The 19,297-nt window shown below is 35.9% G+C and overlaps 1 long non-coding RNA gene across 1 annotated transcript; it reads left to right on the forward strand.

The window, feature by feature from the left end:
* The first annotated feature begins 2,147 nt into the window (after positions 1–2,147).
* LOC308634555 lies at positions 2,148–16,776 on the forward strand. Its single transcript, XR_014019025.1, has 3 exons — positions 2,148–2,340; positions 4,954–5,029; positions 9,205–16,776. It is a non-coding gene; the product is annotated as an uncharacterized lncRNA (long non-coding RNA).
* Positions 16,777–19,297: the final 2,521 nt, after the last annotated feature.

The raw sequence follows: 19,297 nt of genomic DNA on the forward strand, positions 1-19,297 counted from the left end.
CCTTGGCTGAACTGACACACCCTGTCACCCAAGGCATGTGTGTGGACCTATATTGCAGAACGTCTGCAGCCTGAAGCTGGGGGGAGAGTGGGTCCACGGGGCCATTATACTTTTGTTTGGTATGTTCTGCCGTTCTATGATGTAGATATTGTAACTATGGCATCCTGGTCAAGAATGTAAAACTACAACTTAACTCTGTATGTTCAGACACAAGAGACTATAGAAAAAGACACTTTTCTCTGGATTTATGTCACAGAAGTATTCAGGGTGTGTTCTCCAAGGAGAAGGGGAGCTCTTAGAACACGATTGGGGTATTTATTAATGGCAATAGACAGCACAGTGCCTCATTCAGCCTTCCTACCCGTTATTTGCAGGTGTGAAAGATCCCTATGAACTGAATGCCTGTGAATATTTAATATATATCATGCTTCTTGGAAACACAACCAGCAACAGCTCCTCTGCAAAATTCCCAGGCCAAGGCCCTAGGCTCAAGCTTCAGAGAAGTATGTTTTTGTTCAAATGTTAATTATAAACAAAAACACAAAGAATCTTAATGAATAACAGTAGGAAATTAAATAGAACAAGCTATTTGACATATTCCATGTAGGCTAAGAAGCAGAATTTGGGTCCCTGAAATCTCTGTCACCTTGGGTGTTACTCCTGTGAGTAAAATAACAGATTGCAGATGTAATTATGGTTTTTAATCAGTTTATCTTAAAATAGGAAGATTATCTTGGATATTTGTGTGAGCCCTATGTAATCTCATAAACCCCTAAAAGCAGAAGAAGAAGGTAGAGAAAGGCGATTGAAAGAGAATCCAGAGAGTTACAAAGCACAAAAAGATTTGCTACCCCTGTTGGCTTGAAGGTGAAGGTGACCCTATGTAAAGGAAACAGGGTGTTAATCATGCACTTGAAAGGAACTGAATTCTGCCAATGACCAGTGAGCTTGCAAAATAGACCCCAAGCTCAAGTTGAGAGCTGTAGCTTCCTACCTGTACCTTGATTTTAATCTTGTGAAATCCTCAGAAACTGATATAATAAATGTGCTGTTTCAGCTGTTCATTTGTGGGCAATTTTTTATGGCAGCCTCAGATAGCTAACGCATTGTATGAAATATCATACAAATATATCATACAACGTATCATACAAAATGATCATATAAAATCATACAAAATATCATACAACATGTTAAATTATGTTAAAGATAACTGTATAGTAGAATTGCAAAACTAAACTCAAACCATTTCTTCAACATGTAAAGGAAATGTAATTAGATTTTTCTTTCTTTTTTTTTTTTTTCATCTATAAACTTCTTCAGCTTTCTCTCTCAAGTCTCCATCCAAAGCTTAATGGGAAGATTGATCCATGTTTAGTCTAGTTCTAAGCCTAGTTCAAGACTGATAATTTAAGGGGTTCCTTTTCCTTTTAGGTAATAGTCACTCTTTTCATAAAAAAATGCTGTTTTTCTTAAATTCTTCCTCTTCTCCTGCTTCCCCTTCTAAGATGCCCTATGTTCGAAAGCGTATCGGAATGCATGACTAAGGAGAGCTCATGGCATTAGAGGGAAAAGAGCCATGTAGCCTTAGTGGTGACTTAATTTATACTTGATGTGTTCGTTTTCAGGACAATGTTCCTTCTGCCTGGATTCTTAGACCCAGGAGGTACCCAGGCCAGAAACTGGTAGTGTGACTCCTATTCTTCCCTTTCTGAGTCATGTTGGTCTTCTGTCTGGCTGGCTGATTTTACTGTTCCCCTCCCCACTCTCTGCCTGGCAGAAAAAGACTCCATGAGTCTGGCTGAGTCTCAGCTTCAGTTCAGTTCAGAGAAACTGCTTTGTGGACACAGCCTTAGTCCCTTGGCTCCCTGCCTTTTCAGGCTCAATAGCAAGGTTCAAAAATTTTAACCTGCCTGGATCACATGGAAACTAAAGTTGGCTCAAGAAAACCCGGATTTCACTGTTTTCAGGTCATGGCCTGAGATGAAACAGGAACATGGATCTGCTTGTCTCAGTGCTGTCCTTTTGTCTTGCCTTTCTCCTGTCCTAGAACATCTTCTATGTCATAGCCTCCTCCTGTCAAGAGGAGGCTTTATGAATTTATTGTCATATGTGGAAGGCACATCTCTGCCAAACTCTGCATCCTTCAAGCATGGCTATTGCAATTTTAAACGGGGGAGATAAAGGAGTTTTGTAAACCCTGCTGTAGCAGTGCTTGCCTCTCAAGCTAATTTTCTGTGGCAAAATGCTAGTTTTCTTATCAGAAGCTGATTATTGCTTTGTTCTTTCCCCTTTCATTTCTTCTGAAACATATGTTCGGCTCCCTGCAGGAAGATGGATAAGGTAAGGGAGAGAGAGCATATTAATAATGTTCAAAATAGCAACACATTGAAATTAGTTACTGACATAGTAAAATGATCATATCTTATTACAGCATAAAGTTGCAAAACAGTAAGTAAATTATAATAATATAGAAAAATATTGAAAACCTGAACAAAAGTTAATTCCAATTGCACAGTAGTAGGCTTGTAGATAATCTGGAATATTTTTGTGTGTGTGTGAGAGTCTTTCTTTTCTAGTTTTTATCCTTTTACCCTATGAATTTAAATTATTTTTATAATTTTATAAAACAGCAAATACTATATTTTAAACATAGAATGAGTACCTAAGGTGTACAGTCTTCCTTCTTCTTGGTCCTTTGTGCTGTAATTTATTCCTGCAGTTACTTTCCCCATCTCTGGTTCTATAGTGTCGGATTGGTTAGACTTTTGCTGAGTTCAGATTTGTTGTGCAATTTGGATTTACTATTTCATGTAAATTCAGAGATTTTCAACATGCTTCCATGGCCCTATCAGAGTGTCAGGATTTCCAACTTTTCACATTTCTTGAAATTCATCATTATTTTAGGAGATTATTATATCATTTTAATATTTGAACAGCTAAATTCTTAGCTCAAATATATTTTTTAAATAAAAATTTAATTTATTGTTTCAAATATCCAATATTAAGTCTGTTCTGGGTACCAGAGGAGATGGAAAACAAACTGGTTGTTTGAACAGAAAAAAACTTAATATAAAAATTGTTAACTAGATTCTGTTAAGAAAAACATATCTGGATAGAAATTAAATTGGCAAAGATAGATTTTATTAAAAACAAATAAACAGAGGCTGGGGATGTGGCTCAAGCGGTAGCGCGCTCGCCTGGCATGCGTGCGGCCCGCGTTCGACCCTCAGCACCACATACAAAGATGTTGTGTCTGCCGAAAACTAAAATAAATAAATATTAAAAAATTCTCTCTATATCTATCTATCTATCTATCTATCTACTATCTTTAAAAAAAATTAAAAAAAACCAAATAAACAAACAAAACCTACTGTAATAGAAGAGAGACTCCAGTATAGAACTGGGTTCCATTTCAGATACAAGTGGAACAAATGGGTATTTATAGCCAAGGAATGAGCTGGAGGATGGACATTGATGTATGGAATATTACCAAGAGGAAACTTGGGGTCTGGGGGATTCCAGTTGAACTAACCTAACAGAATTCTAGCTGAAGATTGGCGGAGGTAATCACATATCTTTTTCAGGGGAGATTTGGTGAGGAGTGTGATGAGACATCTGATATATAGGGTGACAATTTTTTGCTAAATTTAACAGAGTTCTTGTTAAAACTGCATTCTGTGAGGAAGTACATGGTTGGGATTAAGAGGATTCAGGAGTATGACTGAAGTCAGGTCAGGCAAAGAATCTTTGCCAATACAAAGGCCATTTAGGAAAATGAAAGGGCAAAAAAGGCAATTTTAAGATATATGGGTGGTAGCAATTGTCACAATTAATTTCCATTCTTAGGGGCAGGGGAGTGAAGGATAAAAATCTGAATTATTAAAACATGGTGACTTGGAAGAAGAGTCTGACAGAGCTGAAACCCAGACCTCTGAGGGCTGTGCTAGTCTATAAGCTTGGGGCCACCAGGAGGCTGGTTTCTAAGTGATGAAAAAGTTGCAAATGAGTTGCTGCACTGCCACTGTGCTGCTGCCAGGATATAAGGAACCCTGAGCCATAGCTGGTTTTAAGAAGTCAAGAAGCAAATGGGAAGAAGCAAATTCCCCTCACTTCCTACAGCCATCCCACAATCTGATGCAGTCTCCCTCTACTGGCAGAGCCTCACAGGCACACTTGGCAAAAGAAGAAGGTGGCAGTGGTTCAGCCCCAGCATTTCTGTATTTCACAACATAATGGGAGTCACTAACTAATATATATTCACAAGTATTCCTTGCATCCTATCTTGGACCAAAGACAGTTTAATAATAAATTATTTCCAAGTAATACTAGTGAAACTTTTTAAAAAAAGCTTCACATAATGGTCATATCCCACTATTTTTGTTGTTGTTTTGCAAAAAAAAAAAAAAAAGTCATTAAATCAGCAAAGATTATATGGAGAAACACAGTTTAGAACAGAGATGGTGAAGAATTGAGTAAGTTACTTGATAATTGGCACAAATATGAAATAATGGAAATTTTTATGTTTAAATAAAATGAGAAAATTATCTTAAATTTCAAATAACTTTGAAGAAATTTTTGCTGAGAATTGAACCCAGGGCCTTGTGCATGCTAGGCAAGTACTGTGCTGAGAATCTCATATAAATTTCTTTGCATGCATGGGGACATTACAGAAAGGTAACCACACAATAACCCCATAGATTCAGAAACGTGTATTTCCTTCTCCACAGAGGAGAGAAAAATAGGAGGGTAGATAACTTAAAAGGGTAATAAATAAATTTTATGGAAGATGAATGTGGCCACATAACATACAATTACCTGGGATAGAGTCCTCTGGACTCTAAGAGTGGCATTTGACTTTTAGTCTCTTCAAATTCATTCAAATATATGAATTTCATTTCCCTTGAGTAAATTTCAACATGAGGACTGAAGGTAATTTTGTTCCTTTTTTGGCAGATTCCATATTTATTGCAGAAGAAGAAACTTCTGAGAAAATATCCCCCCTTCACTCAAGTGGGGGAGACGAGAGAAGGTCAGAGGGAACTTGGGTCTGTGGTAGCTTGGATCAGTTTTTTACCTCCATGTGCCACGAATGTCTAGAGGCCATGCTTTGGGGTATCACTTTTTGAGCCCTAGCATTACTACAGAATCTGATACTGAAACCAGCGACAGCCTGGACATACTTGGGCATAAATGCCTTAAATAATGAAGTGCTAAAGTTGTCTTTCAGGAAAAGTCTCTAGAAGCTGGATGGTTCAAAACCAGCTTTTCAAGAATGAACATGAACCAAAGCAGCCAGCTCCTCTGGCACTGATCTTGATGTCATAAGATTAAAATCACTTCAAATCACAATAACTATCCTCAAAAGTGAACATGTGACTGTGAAGAGGCATGAACTGCCTATCCCTGCACCAAAGAACCTCCCAAATTCCTCTTTTCATCCATCTAAATGGTAGTAACTTTCCCCTTCTACATTCCTATACATTCTTAGGTTACCAAATGATAGGGAGGCAGATCTGACTTACTTGCTGGTTGGCTACATAATGAAACTTTTTCTTTTTGCAGAAACCTAGTGCTGTAGTATTGGCTTCTATATACCAAAAGCAGCAAGCTTTTTTAGTAGTACCAGGGCCCAAAACTTAATTATGTTTATAAGAGGGGCCTCAATTGGAAGAGGATGATCCATTGTCTACATCAAATATTCAACTTCATGAAATTTTACCTTGTGACTTTCACAAGAAGGTGACTATAAGAGAATTCTCAAAATTTAAGCAAAGTTACTTCCAAACTCAGATCTTCTGTGATTCCATGTGATGTTCCCTGAAAGCCTTTGCCATGGTTACTTTTGGAGTGAAATGCAATGATACTAATTTTTTTTTCTGAATTCTAACTGTAGAGGGAATATAACTATCCCAATAACTTATGTTCAAGACAATTTCACAAATGTTTATGGTGCATTTTTTCAAAATTTCAGGAACTAATTGTGGAGTTGTGGAGTATTAAAAGACTTTTTAATATTCTACTTTTGTAGACCTATAAGAGGAATTTATTCCTTTATATTGAAAATAATATTTTTGTGTTACAAAGGAAATGCATATATATGGTAGAAAAGGTAGAAAGTATGGATAATCCAAAAGAAGAAATAAAAATCACTGATAATTCCACCACCCAGAAATAAATGGTTTATAATTTAATATATAGATTTCAACTTGAAGCTATGAAATTTCTATGCATACACACATTATTATATATAATAGCAGTTATTATATATGTTCTATATAATTGGTGATTATAAGGGATGGAACATATTTCTTCTTGCATAAACAATGCTATTAAATAAAAGCATTTAAAACTACAGTTTTTCATGGGCCAATTCATGTGATTTTCACTTTTATTTATTTACTTACCACTGAGTTTTAACTTGTACCTACATTTGTGAACCATCTATTTTTTTCTTTTAAGTGCATTTGAATCTTTAAACTCTTTGTATAATTTGAATTCATTTGGAAAATCTAATTATTATTCTATTTTTCAAAGACAGTGACCCATGATTTTGAAATCACTTTTCTCTGAGTATTAGCTTTCAGGTTGTAAGTTTTACCTCTTTCTTCAGAGATTTGATCTTGGAGAACACAAGTCATAAAAAAATAACATAAGGTGATTTATTCTATTTAAATAAATGAGTAGAAAAATGAGGGATGGAGAATGGCAACTGGAGGTCTCTTTCTGCAGGTTTTCCCTCATTGGTCTCAGCAGCTCATATTCACAGAGTTTGTATGGAGAACTTGTCTTGGTAGGAGTCACATCATTCTGATTCACAACTGCTTTGATCACCATAAACCACCTCCATCGTTAGTTTTTAATTCTGGGTTGTTGTCATGGAACAGAAGAGATACACCATTAAGGGTATTGTAGACATGTCCATTTGGCTAGGATTGAGGACATGTCACCCCAAAATATGGTTGTAGGAGACCAAAATATGCAATCCCGAAATATGCCCCCTTGGCATAAAGATGTCTTTGAGCTGTTCTTTTGAGTGACTGTAGACACAGGAGAAGCCCTGAGAAGTTTCCATTTTGTCAACAAGAGAAATATTCATCCCTCTAAGAAATTCCCATTTGGTAGTGCAACTCCCTCCCTTCAAATGCAAGGAGTGTCCCTTCAATCAGCAGAGAGACTTAGTCAGTGGAGAGGACATCAGACTTATAAAAGCAAGTTAGACCTTACTTTTGTTTTATCATTGAATGAGGTTTTCTCTACACCCTTTTTTCTTTGTTTTAGAGAAGATGAATGGTGCTGTAGTTGGGATCTTAAATGTCACTCAAAGGTCCATGCATATAAGGGTTGGTTCTTAGCCTGTTCCTAGTGGGAAGCTGTGGAAACTTCAAGAAGTAAGGGGAAGTGGGAAGCCCTAGATTACAGAGGTGTGCCCTTAAAGGGGACAGTGAGATCCCACACCTTCTTCTCCCTTGCCTTTGGCCATGAGCTGAATGGTCTTCTATATTACATGCTTCCACCATGATATACTTTGTCACAACAGATACAGAACCAAGAGTCCAGTTGATTACAAACTAAAACCTCCTAAACTGTGAGTCAAAATAAGCCTTTTCTCTTTATAAGTTGATTATCTGAAGACTTTGTTAGGGTAATGGTCAACTGACTATCAGGGATATAGTTAAGCCTAAAGTCTAAGAAACTCTTTTTTGAGTTCTATGCTAGAGATTGACTCTTTGCTATATCATCTCCAATGTATACAGGGGGTATAGATTCTCCTTAATTATAATGTGATTGCATTCTGATAAGCTTATCATAAGTTGAAAATACTGTAGGTTGAAGATACATTTAATATACCTAACATATCAAACACTGAGGCAAAAGCACAGTCAGTATAGAGAATGAATGATCAGGTTGAACTGGGAAGAGGGGGCTGATTCAGAAAGGAAAGAAAATAAAATGTTAATCCTTTCAGGACACTTCCCCTCCTCCAATCTGTTGCTAAGGTTACCGGCCTCTGGGAGATTGTTCCTCTCTGCAAGGAGTTGTTAATGAGTAGCCCTGGGTGACTCCCTTCTGGCCTTTTGGGGGCTTTATTCCAGCCCTTGGGTCACTCAAGTTTTGGATCCTGTAGGCAGGATGCCAGGAAAGGGCATTAGAACAAAGGAAATCTAAAATATATAAAAGGGGCAGGACACTCCCACACCCTTGGACCCCCTCCTCTGCAGAGTAGTCTCTGTCTCTCTCTCACTGTTCCATCCTTTAAATAAAGCTTCTTAAGCTTGCCTTGGTGTTTCTAAGGTATTCTACCTTCAAAAAAGTGGGGAGGGAATTGGCCCTGATTCTCACCACTGGTGTCAACACCATAGCTTAGTCACTTTGTGTCAACTGTTTATCCTTGTGATCCTGTGGCTGGGCTGATTGGAAGCTGCAGCTCTTTGCCACTGTCTAGCATCATGCATATTGATAGCCTGGGATAAAATCAAAATTTAAAATCCAATGTACACTTTCTACTAAATTTGTATTGCTTTCAAACCATTGTAAAGTTGAAGAATTGTAAGTTGAACCATCTTAAGTCAGGACCATTTGTGCACATGTGACACTTCTGTTTGTTTTTCTCTTGCTGTTCTGTCTTTTGTTATAGGGAGTCCCAGCTATGAATTCATGAAGCGTGGAGGGAAAAATTAGCTTTCCTTCCCCGCAGTTCCTTTCTTGCAGAACCACAGGAAGATACTTTGGGTCCGGTGATAACATAGACACGATGGATTTGGTTACAAAATTTAAATAAAATGAACGAAAGAGGAAAATAGATGAATAATATTTATTTTGGAGTAAACAAAGATTTGTTACTCTCATGGCTTATTTCACAGTGAGATCTCAGGTTATTTGATATGGTTAAGAATGAATTCTATGGCGGTGGAGAAAGCAAGAAAAATGTACTCATTGAAAACAAAAATGTAAACTTCCTTTTTGAGCTCTAGCTAAATCAGCTTTCTACTTATTTCCAGAAAACACATGCAAAGCCTCAGGACAAACTGAGAAAGGACTTCTTTTTGCATTTACCCATTAAAAGATAAGATTTGATTTCCCTTATGATTTTTTTTATCCTATCAAATCAAGTAAGAAAATAAAGCATATTAAATATCACATTGACGTTTTTGACATAAAAAAAAATCCTTGCCTGAATTTGTTATTATTTTTTTCTCTTTATAGCTCAAGCTAAGAAATCCTTTACTGTTTCTAAGAAGAAATATTCACAAATTCTGAAAGTTCCACTAGATTTTTAGAGTTTTAACTTGTGAGTGAAAAACAACTCAAAATCAATGAATTCCTACCACACAACAAAGAAAACAACTCTTGAAAGTCAACAAAAGCAAGTATGAGGAGTACCTGGAACTTGCCTCCCGTCAACGAAGGCTTTCCTTGGATTGCAGAATCTCAGTAAATTAGTGCTTTTCACAAAGTAAACAAAAAGAACACTGATAAATAACAATAAGGATGAAAACCTAAGCCTTTCCTTGGTAATTCAGCTGATCTATGTGTTGTAAATTTTTTATAAATTTGAAACTCAGGAGTGAGGATTTAGATCCTATTAGTCCTGATAGAGGAAACAAGTCACCTTTCAAAGGAGGCGATACTATTCTTTTTAACCATATAACTAATTCGGAAATAGTTGTGTTAACATGATTTCAGGTCTTCATGTCATTGCTCACAAAGTTCCTCATCCTATGATACTGATTTCTAGTCTTTAATAAAAATGATAGTAGTAAATAGCATACACTGAGGGTCTTAGGAAGAATGAAGTCCTATACTGCCTTGCATCTATTATCTCATTTAATGTTCACTCATCCTCACTAGTTTATTTAATAAATGCTCATAGGATGTCTACAATAAGGCCCATATTCTCAGATCCTGGTAAAACACTGTTATGGAAACAGAAAAAAAAAATCCAGTGCTAACCTTCAAAGAGTTTCCAACTCCACAGGCAGGCAGTATGATAATCCCAAAGGTCCAGAAGACAATGTGCCTTGCTCATGGATTCCAGAGGAAGGTGTTGGAGCTAAGGCTCAACACAGGGCTTGCCGAAGGCCTCCCTGTTGCTGAACTGCCTCACTCTTTCCTCCTCTAAGCTCCATCCACTTCCCTCCTTCCTTTTCTCCCATCTCCTGCACTCAGTAGTTCCTGGGATGTGGCCTTGATCCAACGCTTTGCCTTGATTTGTACAAAGGGCACAGTTGTCTCTCCCCTGGATTCTAACTGCCTAAAGAAAGGTGTCATTTTAATATGTAATCTTCACTTCTCACTCCCTACTACCAATTGGATGCTTACTAACACTGTACAATGAGGAGCAGAATTTCATTTAATGTGGAATAACGGAAAGGATGCTAAATTTGAAATTGGAGTAAGAATGTAGACAGACTATGGTGTCAGATGGGCTGATAGTGAAGTCATTCACAGTTCCTCCCCATATACAGACTTTAGAGAAACCAGATCGACAGTGTATTAATCTTTAAGCTCATCATTATGTGATAGAATGAAATAAAATCAGTATATATGTTAAAATGATTTTTAACTCTGGCTCATGAAGCACACAACCTAGGCCAACTGGGATGGGACACTGACCCACCCTGATTGCCACAGGAATATGGAGTAGTATTGTGCAGCACAGTAGAAAGATCACTGCAGTGTGGGCTGTGTACCAACAGCATTGGCATCAGCTGGGAACTTGTCAGAAGTGCAAAAATTAGCTGGGCATGGTGGTGTACCCCTGTAATCCAAGCGGCTGGGGAGGCTGAGGCAAAAGGATCACAACTTTGAGGCCAGCCTCAGCAACTTGATGAGACTGTAAGCAATTTAGAGAAAACCTATCTCAAAATTAAAAAGGGCTGGGTATATTGCTCAGTGGTTAGGTCCCTTCTGGGTTCAGTCTCTGGTTTAAAGAAAAAAGAGAGAGAGAGAGAAAAGAAAAAAGAAACACAAATATTGCTGGATCTGACTTAGACCTACTCAATCAGAAACGCTGGAAGTGATGCCCAGAAATCAGTGATAAAGAAGCCCTGAGAGTCACTCTATGACCTCAAAGTTAAGAAGCCCCTGCTGCACTGAAAATCTAAGTTTGTGAGTTTGAACCAATTACTTGTTACTCTCTGGTAATTGGTTTATAAGCTGATAAAATGCTGGGCTAGATAAGTGATTGTTAAGGCTTCTCCCACATTTGGCTACATGTAATTCTGCTCTTAAGAACTGCTGGTAAGCTTATTAATAACTTATATGTCTGACACTTTGTTAGCTGCATGATGGATAGTATTTCGAATAATTATAGAAAATTTATAAATTATAAAACAAGTTTAGGCAACTTATGCAACTTGTTCAGGACACTAAAATAGGTTTTTATGAAGCTAGGACCAGAATCCAAGATATTCCTCTCCAAAACTATGTGCTTAACCACTTAGCATAAACCCATTGGAATGCTGTTTGCATTGCTAACTGCAAAGATCAGAGTCAGGAACAATGTATTCTGGTTTTTCCTTGGTGGTGTTGTAACAGATTTTCCATGGATTGAATTAAGTACTCACAGAAGAAGATTCTAGTGGAGAAAGATGCAAAAATCCAAATAATGCTGTGTTGTGGTGACCAAACTTCTCTTTTATATAAAATTTTGTCCCCCCCCCCCAAAAAAAAAAATAACATCCCCTCATCTGATTTTGAGCCAGGGGAAGTAATGCAAACATTTAAATGTGGCCTTTTTAATTGTTATTTAAATGTATATCGCTTACAAAACTAAGAAGTCAATTGGGGGGTCCCAAGTTTAATATGAATTTAATTTAATGTATATATTGTTTTGAGCATCTTTAGGGGAAGGAAACATCTAGAGGTGTAGTTTGGGGAATTTTAGTTTTGGCTAAGACTCAGATTCTTATTTAAAATGAAACAAGTAGTTTCCTCTGTCCATTATCTTATATTGATAGGTTTAGCTGGATTAAGTCATTTTTTTGACAATCTATTTTATATACTTCATAACACAATGTAGATAACTTCAAATGAAAACCAAGGAAACCCACATTTGAGTTTCATCTCCTTTAAGTCTTTATTTCTTATCTGTAAAATAATTATAGTTTTAATATCCCTATTTATTTCCCAAGGGGTTAGTAAAAAAACAAGTAATATAATATAGGAGATACTGTTATTTATAAGGTACTTGATTTTGTTTTTAACCTTAGTACTTTATGTGTGAGGAATCTACAAAGTTGTTATAATGAAATACATTTTACAGGCATCTATAGCACAGTTTCCAGCGTTAACAAAAAACCAAGTAACATTTTATTTAAGTAGTAAGATAAAATAAATAGGCTCTCTTTATGTTCATCTGTATTTTCAGCCATTGGAAATATTTTATCATTTAGTAGAATTTTATCTCCTATGAATTTTTATTTACTATCAAGTTTCCTAATTTGAAAGTTTAAGTGATTTAAACATGTTTATGTAAAGCTTTCTATACTCCAGACTGGATTAGATTCTGGGAACACAATAGTAAGCAACACAACTCTGAGGAACGTGTTGTTCAGTGGTTCAAGTGAACTCACATCTAAACATCCAATTACCATGAAGCTTGACAAGTCCCACGATGATACGGGGTGCTGGGAAAGGAATGGATCTGACCGATACATAGATGACATAATGGGTGGAATTTAGCGAGAGTTTGCTTGTGGGAGGTGAGAGAGAGGGAGAAACCAAGAATAACTTTGCTTGGGAGGACGGGTGGATAGTGGTAACGTTATGTGGGGTAGAGATTTGAAGAGTAGCAGGTCTTGCGTGGGAAGGTGATGTGTTTGCTATTGAATGTAATTATTTTCAGGTGTTTTCAAGATACTCCCAATAGAAATGGCCAGTTGGCAATTGATTTACATGGGTTGTACTACAGAGATAGACGTTTTAACTTGGGGATTAGTATTTAGGAATCATCAGCATATAGATAATAACTTTTCCATCTCCACGGTGTGACAGCAATATAAATCTCTTCAAAGAAGACCTATGGTTGCAATATAGGAATTTGTCAAAATTTTTAGTTCACATCCAGGTGTTCCTATTTAAATAGACCCGGGTAAGCTCACTATTCCATAGTGAAATCTGAACAGTTAACCCATTTACCTTCATCATTAGGATATGAATTTATGTGAGGGTGGAGATGTATTCTCACACTCAAAAGAGATGGATTAGAGTTGTGAATGCCAGAAGAGAAATCTTGGCCTCCTTCAGTGAAAGGCTTCCCTTTACCAGTGCTCAGCAATCTAAGAAAGAAGAGACTTTAACAAGGGACGCCTTGCTCAGGTGCTGTGGGAGCAAAGCTGGGTCGATATTTTAATTTGAGTCCTACAATTATGGATGCAGATAGCATTTCTTGACTTTGTGCTGGCTCTTAATAGGATGCTCAGCACGTATTTCATTTTAGAACAGTTGCTCCTGAAGACCCATTTAATACATAAACCCCAAATTGCTCTTGTGAACATCTGATTTTCAGATGCTAGAGACTCTGACTGCCGCTGTTTTTTTCTGTTCCTTCACCTGCACTTGGTCCAAGCACTCTCTCTATCCCTTAAGCCTTGCCTCACACAATTAAGACATTTGAAAATTTTATTGTGTCTTAAGAGGTAAAGATTATGTCTTTTAACTTATATATTTTTCAAACTTTATCACGAAATAAAATAACAAATATAGCAAGATAAAATTAAAAATGAAAATAAAATTAAGAATTCCTAGTTCAGGCTTTACCCAAAATAATCAAATTATCAAATTAACCTCCTTTTCAAATGTAGCTTTCTTGCCCCCAAATAAACATGACAACAGTGCATATCTTTGGGTAAAGCCTAGGTTTACTCTTTGGAATTGTTTTGTGTGGCAAATTAGGAGTGTAATTGTTGGACCAAACCAGTTGTCACCTGATCCCCACCCCCACATTACTTTCCAAACTTTTCAACCATTCTTCAGTACCACTTATTCATTATTTTGTACCTTTCCAATCCATTTCCTCACAAATTCCATTTCTTGGTGTCATGTTGATTATCAGTTTTCTAGGCTTAGTCACAAACTTTACCTTAAGGTCATTTTATCACACTGCTATAAAAATGTTTTTATGGAAGAAAGAGGGAAAGAATGAGAAGACTTCTGTTTAATTTTAAGTGTTAGAAACAAAGGTGATATTAAAAATAATCAAGGGGCTGAAATTGTAGCTCAGTAGTAGAGCGCTTGCCTAGCATGTGGAGGCACTGGGTTCAATCCTCAGCACCACATAAAAATAAATAAATAAAATAAAGATATTATGTTCATCTACAACAAACAAACAGACAAACAAATAAATCAAGAGCTTGTTTGCTTTAGATATGGCCCAATCAGAAGTAATTTCTGAGCAATCAGAATGCCCAGCAGGGTGAACAAACCATACTGGACTATGGATTTGGTTTTACAACAGCCCTAGCTAGGAAGACAGACAGATAATGAATTGAAAGTGAACATATAGTTGAGAAATCATAACTGAATTTAGAAGCTTACCCTGAGATTGGGCTTTGGCAACTATTCATTTCAAGTCACCAATCTCTCCATCAACTGCCAAGCACTGCAATGATTAGACTATGAAAAGATATAAAACTTAAATAGTTAACGAAAATTGAAGAGATGCTCAATCTTAGTTATAATCAGAGAAATGCAATTTAAAAGAAATAAATCTAATTTTATGCTCAATATTGCAAAGACTGTTATGCTGGATAATTCCTGGTGTTGGTCAAGATGGAGAAAAGAAAATGTTAACTGCTATTGAAAATGGAAAATGATGTCTTCTTTTTGTAGAGCCATCTGGCAACACTTTGAGAAATGGAGATTGAGTATTTTATGGGAGCCAGGGATCCCATTCACTCAGGATAGTAGGCCGACAAGGGTGAGAATATTTATTGCCATTTGTTGGAAAGGGGCCAGGGATGCCTACATCCATGGTAATGGATAATTGAAATGTGATATATGGGCATAAAACCATATGATCAGATTTTAAGACACAGTGCTGTGTGATGCTATTAATAAATAGAAATATCTATGTGCAACATCATCTATATAAATTAAAATATTTTATTTAAAATAACAAATTGCATGGCAAATGTAAGTCTGTATATGTAAACAGAGATGGCAATGAGAATGATTGATTGGTAGATCATCTGAAAGGGTTGTTGGTCATTTCCCTCCATATGAGACTTTACCAGGAACATACATCAGGCATCTTTGAGAAGATTGCTATAGAGGAGGGAAGGTAGTAGGGACTGAATGAGAGTAAATGCAATAAAATTAAAAAATGGGAAGCCTAACTTGCAAACTTGATGATTGTGTGTCTTATTCTGAAGAGCATGATTAACACAATTATCTGAATGGAGGGCAATAGAATGAAATACAGGAAAGAAAAAACAAAACAAACAAAAAACCCCACCACCCCATTATCAACAAAGAAAGGAAGGAGGCAGGGAGGGAAGGAGGGAAGAACAGAAAAAGAGACACAAGGAGAAGAACATATGAATCCAGTAGATATGAAAGCAGACATAAACTATAAAAGCTAAATAATAAGTTTTTTTATGATAAAAAAATGTATATTTAGAATTCGCCAGTCAGGTTCAGTTTAGATGATCCCAGTTTTGTTGGCAACATCCAAAGCATCCTAATCAAGAGCCAGTGGGAAGTGTGTCTTCTTCTCTCCATCAGGCCTGACCTGATTGTCAAGGATGTTGACCTTGGCCCCATCAGTGTCACAGAACTTTCTCTGGTGCTAGTTGGCCTTGACATTCACAGTGAGCACAAGTGTGTGGTCTTCTGTCTTCCTCTGGCACTCAGTGTTCAGGGGGAGCTTGCTGATTGCAGAGTGGGTGAGCTTGTTTCTCCTGGGGGCACTCTTTGGAGTATATTTGGGTTCCTTCTGCAGCTGCAGTGCCTTGTGCCTCTGAAAGGTGGTTGATCTAATTTGTTGTTGTAGTTGTTGCTGTTTGTGACAGGACATTTTTTGGTACTTCCTTTTTGGACTTTGAAGACTTTGCTTTGGCTTCACTTTGGGAAGAACAGGTGCTTCCTTTTTTGCTTCTGACCCCCCTTGGTGAAAAAGTAATATGTAGTATTTCTACAAAAGTAATATGTAGTATTTCATGAAAAGGGTACATAAATAATAAGTTAAATGTTATATTGTGTGCATGTATAAATATGTAACAACAAATCCCATCAATATGTACAACTCTAATGTATCAATGAAAAACATAGAAAAAAATTTAAAAAATAAATTAAGTGCCTCAAAAATACAGTTGCAAAAATTTTGTAAACAATATTAAAAAGCAAAGCTAGGAAAGCATATTTGCAAAATATATGACAGTCAAAATCATGTTTCATAGCATATTAAGCAACCTTATAAGCATGAAACATTTATAGTATAGTCAGTTCATAGAAAAATAATTACAAATTGCTAATACTTTTGTGAAAAGTTGCCTGAAATTATTCATAATAAAGTAACATAAACAAGAATAATTTGATTTTTTCACCTATTAAACTGTCACAAAGTTTCACAATTTCCAACACTGTTGAGTAGTGGATTTGGGAGTATATAATTGGTACAACCACATTCAAAAGACAATTTGGCCATTTTAATCAAAATTTTAAAAGTATATTTTATTTGACTTAGAAGTTTTAGAAATTATTCTTGTAGTTATCAGCAAATGTATTTTATCTTAAGTGTAATTTAAGTTACTTATTTAATTTCCAAATCCTTTATTTTCCTCATATGTAAAAGTTAGGTAATATAATGACTACTTTATAAAGTTGATGTGAATATATGTGAATTGCTTAAAAGAATGCCTGGTATATAGCAACAATGACAATACTACTATCAACAGCAGTATTATGATGATTACTATGGCTACTATTCGTTATGTTTATTGAAAGAATATTTTTGATATCCAAATAAAACCACTCAAAAATTAATTTTATCATAATAACAGTTGAGGTAATTGTGATATATCCGTCTAATGGCACATCCTATGTGTATAATAAAATGAAAGGTTTCAAAAACACTTGATTAAGTGAAAAAAAGAAACTTCATAACAGTGCATATTTTGCATGTTGATTTATATAAAAAGAAAAGTATATGTTATATATGAGAATATATAACTGTTGATGAAGATTATTGATGGAGATAGAGTAGCAGGGAACTTTTTTAAACTGCTTGAATTCTTAAGTTCTTTGTTATTTTTATAATGATAAAAGCACCATCATAATAAATACAAACAGGAAATATTTATTGATGTGGAAAACCACTCTCAATACATACTTAAATGAAAATAGCAAGTTCCAACAGGAAACACTTATTCATCCTGCAATTCTTGTGGACATATCTTAGGGGAGAAAAGATTTCTCATTCATTGCAAAGTTCATGGCTGAGGCACCTATAATAAAAGGTTAAAAAAAGAAAAAAACATACAGATTTATTTAACGGGAGCCTTCAGAAATGAAGACCCAGAAAAAAATAGAGAACTATTTTTGTGGACACTCATTCAGAAATATGATCAAAAGACAAAAGGGTGAAATCCAGGGGTCATAAACTGGGAACTAGCAAAACTTGTTTGTTCAGCTCCTTTCCTGTGTCCCCAAGTGACATTCCTTTCCTCCAGGAGTAGGGAGGACCCTCTGAGGTAAGGGTCATCTTCTAACTTACTTTGGGAGAACGGCTCAGAATTATTTTATGGTCTGATTCAGGAGAAAAGATGGGAAGATCAGATAGCCCTCCTGCCTCTGCTATTTCTTCAAATGCCAAGGTGCCATATTTTGTGTAGTGTATTCTCAACCCATCAATAAATGCAAACGTTTTTGGAAAGCTACACACCAACATGTACACACACAGTGACACACTAGGAAGATTTTGTTTTTCAGGTCTCTCTTATTTCTACAAAGTTTAAAAAAATAATGCGAATATTATTTTGATACAAGATAAATAATTATAGATATTTACATCTATTTGTAGGTAGGAAAATATTAATATTCTCTATCTCTAAATAAAATTAGCTGTTGAAGTCTTTTGTGATTTTCTGTATCTTCTATTATAAACTTATATTAATATTTAAATTAGATAATATTTAAATGTAAATGGCATCATGTGGGTTTAATTTCAGCTTTGAAAATTCTTAGCCATATTGAAACAGTCTATTTAATTTTTTTTCCTGAGGCTTTGTTTGCTTATCTACAAAACCTGAAGATCAAATTAAAAACAAATATGCAAACCCTTTGGCAATTTTGTCAACTCTTTTCAAATGTTAGTTGCTAATGTGATAAAGTTGTAGGAGAACATCCAGAGCATTGTGTTCAATGATGGTTGAAAATATTCCATAAAATCGAAAAATAAAACAAAGATCCTGCTGTAATTAATTATTTATTGCACAACTAGTTGAGTTCAGAAGGCTCCTCTTCTCCACCAATTTCCTTTGTCAGCCTTGTGGCAACACTTAAATGGTTTTAATCACATCTTGGGAAAATGATATTTTCTTTTGTGTCTAAAGTAGGGTGTTTGATGTTACAGAGGGTCAATTAATTTTTAGCTTTATTAAGTGTAATAAGACTTATTAATCATTGTTTTATCTAAAACAAATAGTTTTGTGGCTATCATAATTTTTTTCTTGCATTTGTGAAATGAAACTTTAATTTGGTTCTCTGATCTGAGAGTGCAATGGGGATTAAAATGGCACTAGAATGATCTCCTTCAAAATCTTTCCCAATAAGATTGCCTGGCTGTCTGTTCTTCTTTCCTTTTCCTTCCTCTTTGATAGTGTGTCTGTGAAACTGAATTTTCTTTTATCTGGAGACAGTTGACTAGATCCTTTTGTGATTTGGATATAGTTAGATAATCAGAGTTGAGATTTTGGAATTCATGTCTTCCTGTAGTTTGTTTCCTTTAGAGGATGCTTAAGGTTCTGAAAACCAACCCTGGGTTCAAGAAGCTCTGGGTGCCTTAACAGAGATGGTGACTTTCAAGTGCTAATTGACATGTTTTGAATTTCACAGGATGCTGGGATCACCAGATGAGACACCCAGAGAGAAATATCAAAAGCTCTCTCCTTCAAAGGAGTTCCATAGACAGTTTGTTGGGAGTGCAAATTGGTGCAAATGTTCTGGAGAACAATATGCTAGTAATTTATCAATATTTTAAATATATCTGTGTTTTGAACCAGCAATCCTACTACTTAGAATACATTGTGAATATATAAGCATAAGTTAGCCAAACTGTAACTATAGGACTGTATTC

This window comes from Spermophilus citellus (genome assembly GCF_964194105.1).
Source record: "Spermophilus citellus genome assembly, chromosome: 15".
NCBI lineage: Eukaryota > Metazoa > Chordata > Mammalia > Rodentia > Sciuridae > Spermophilus > Spermophilus citellus.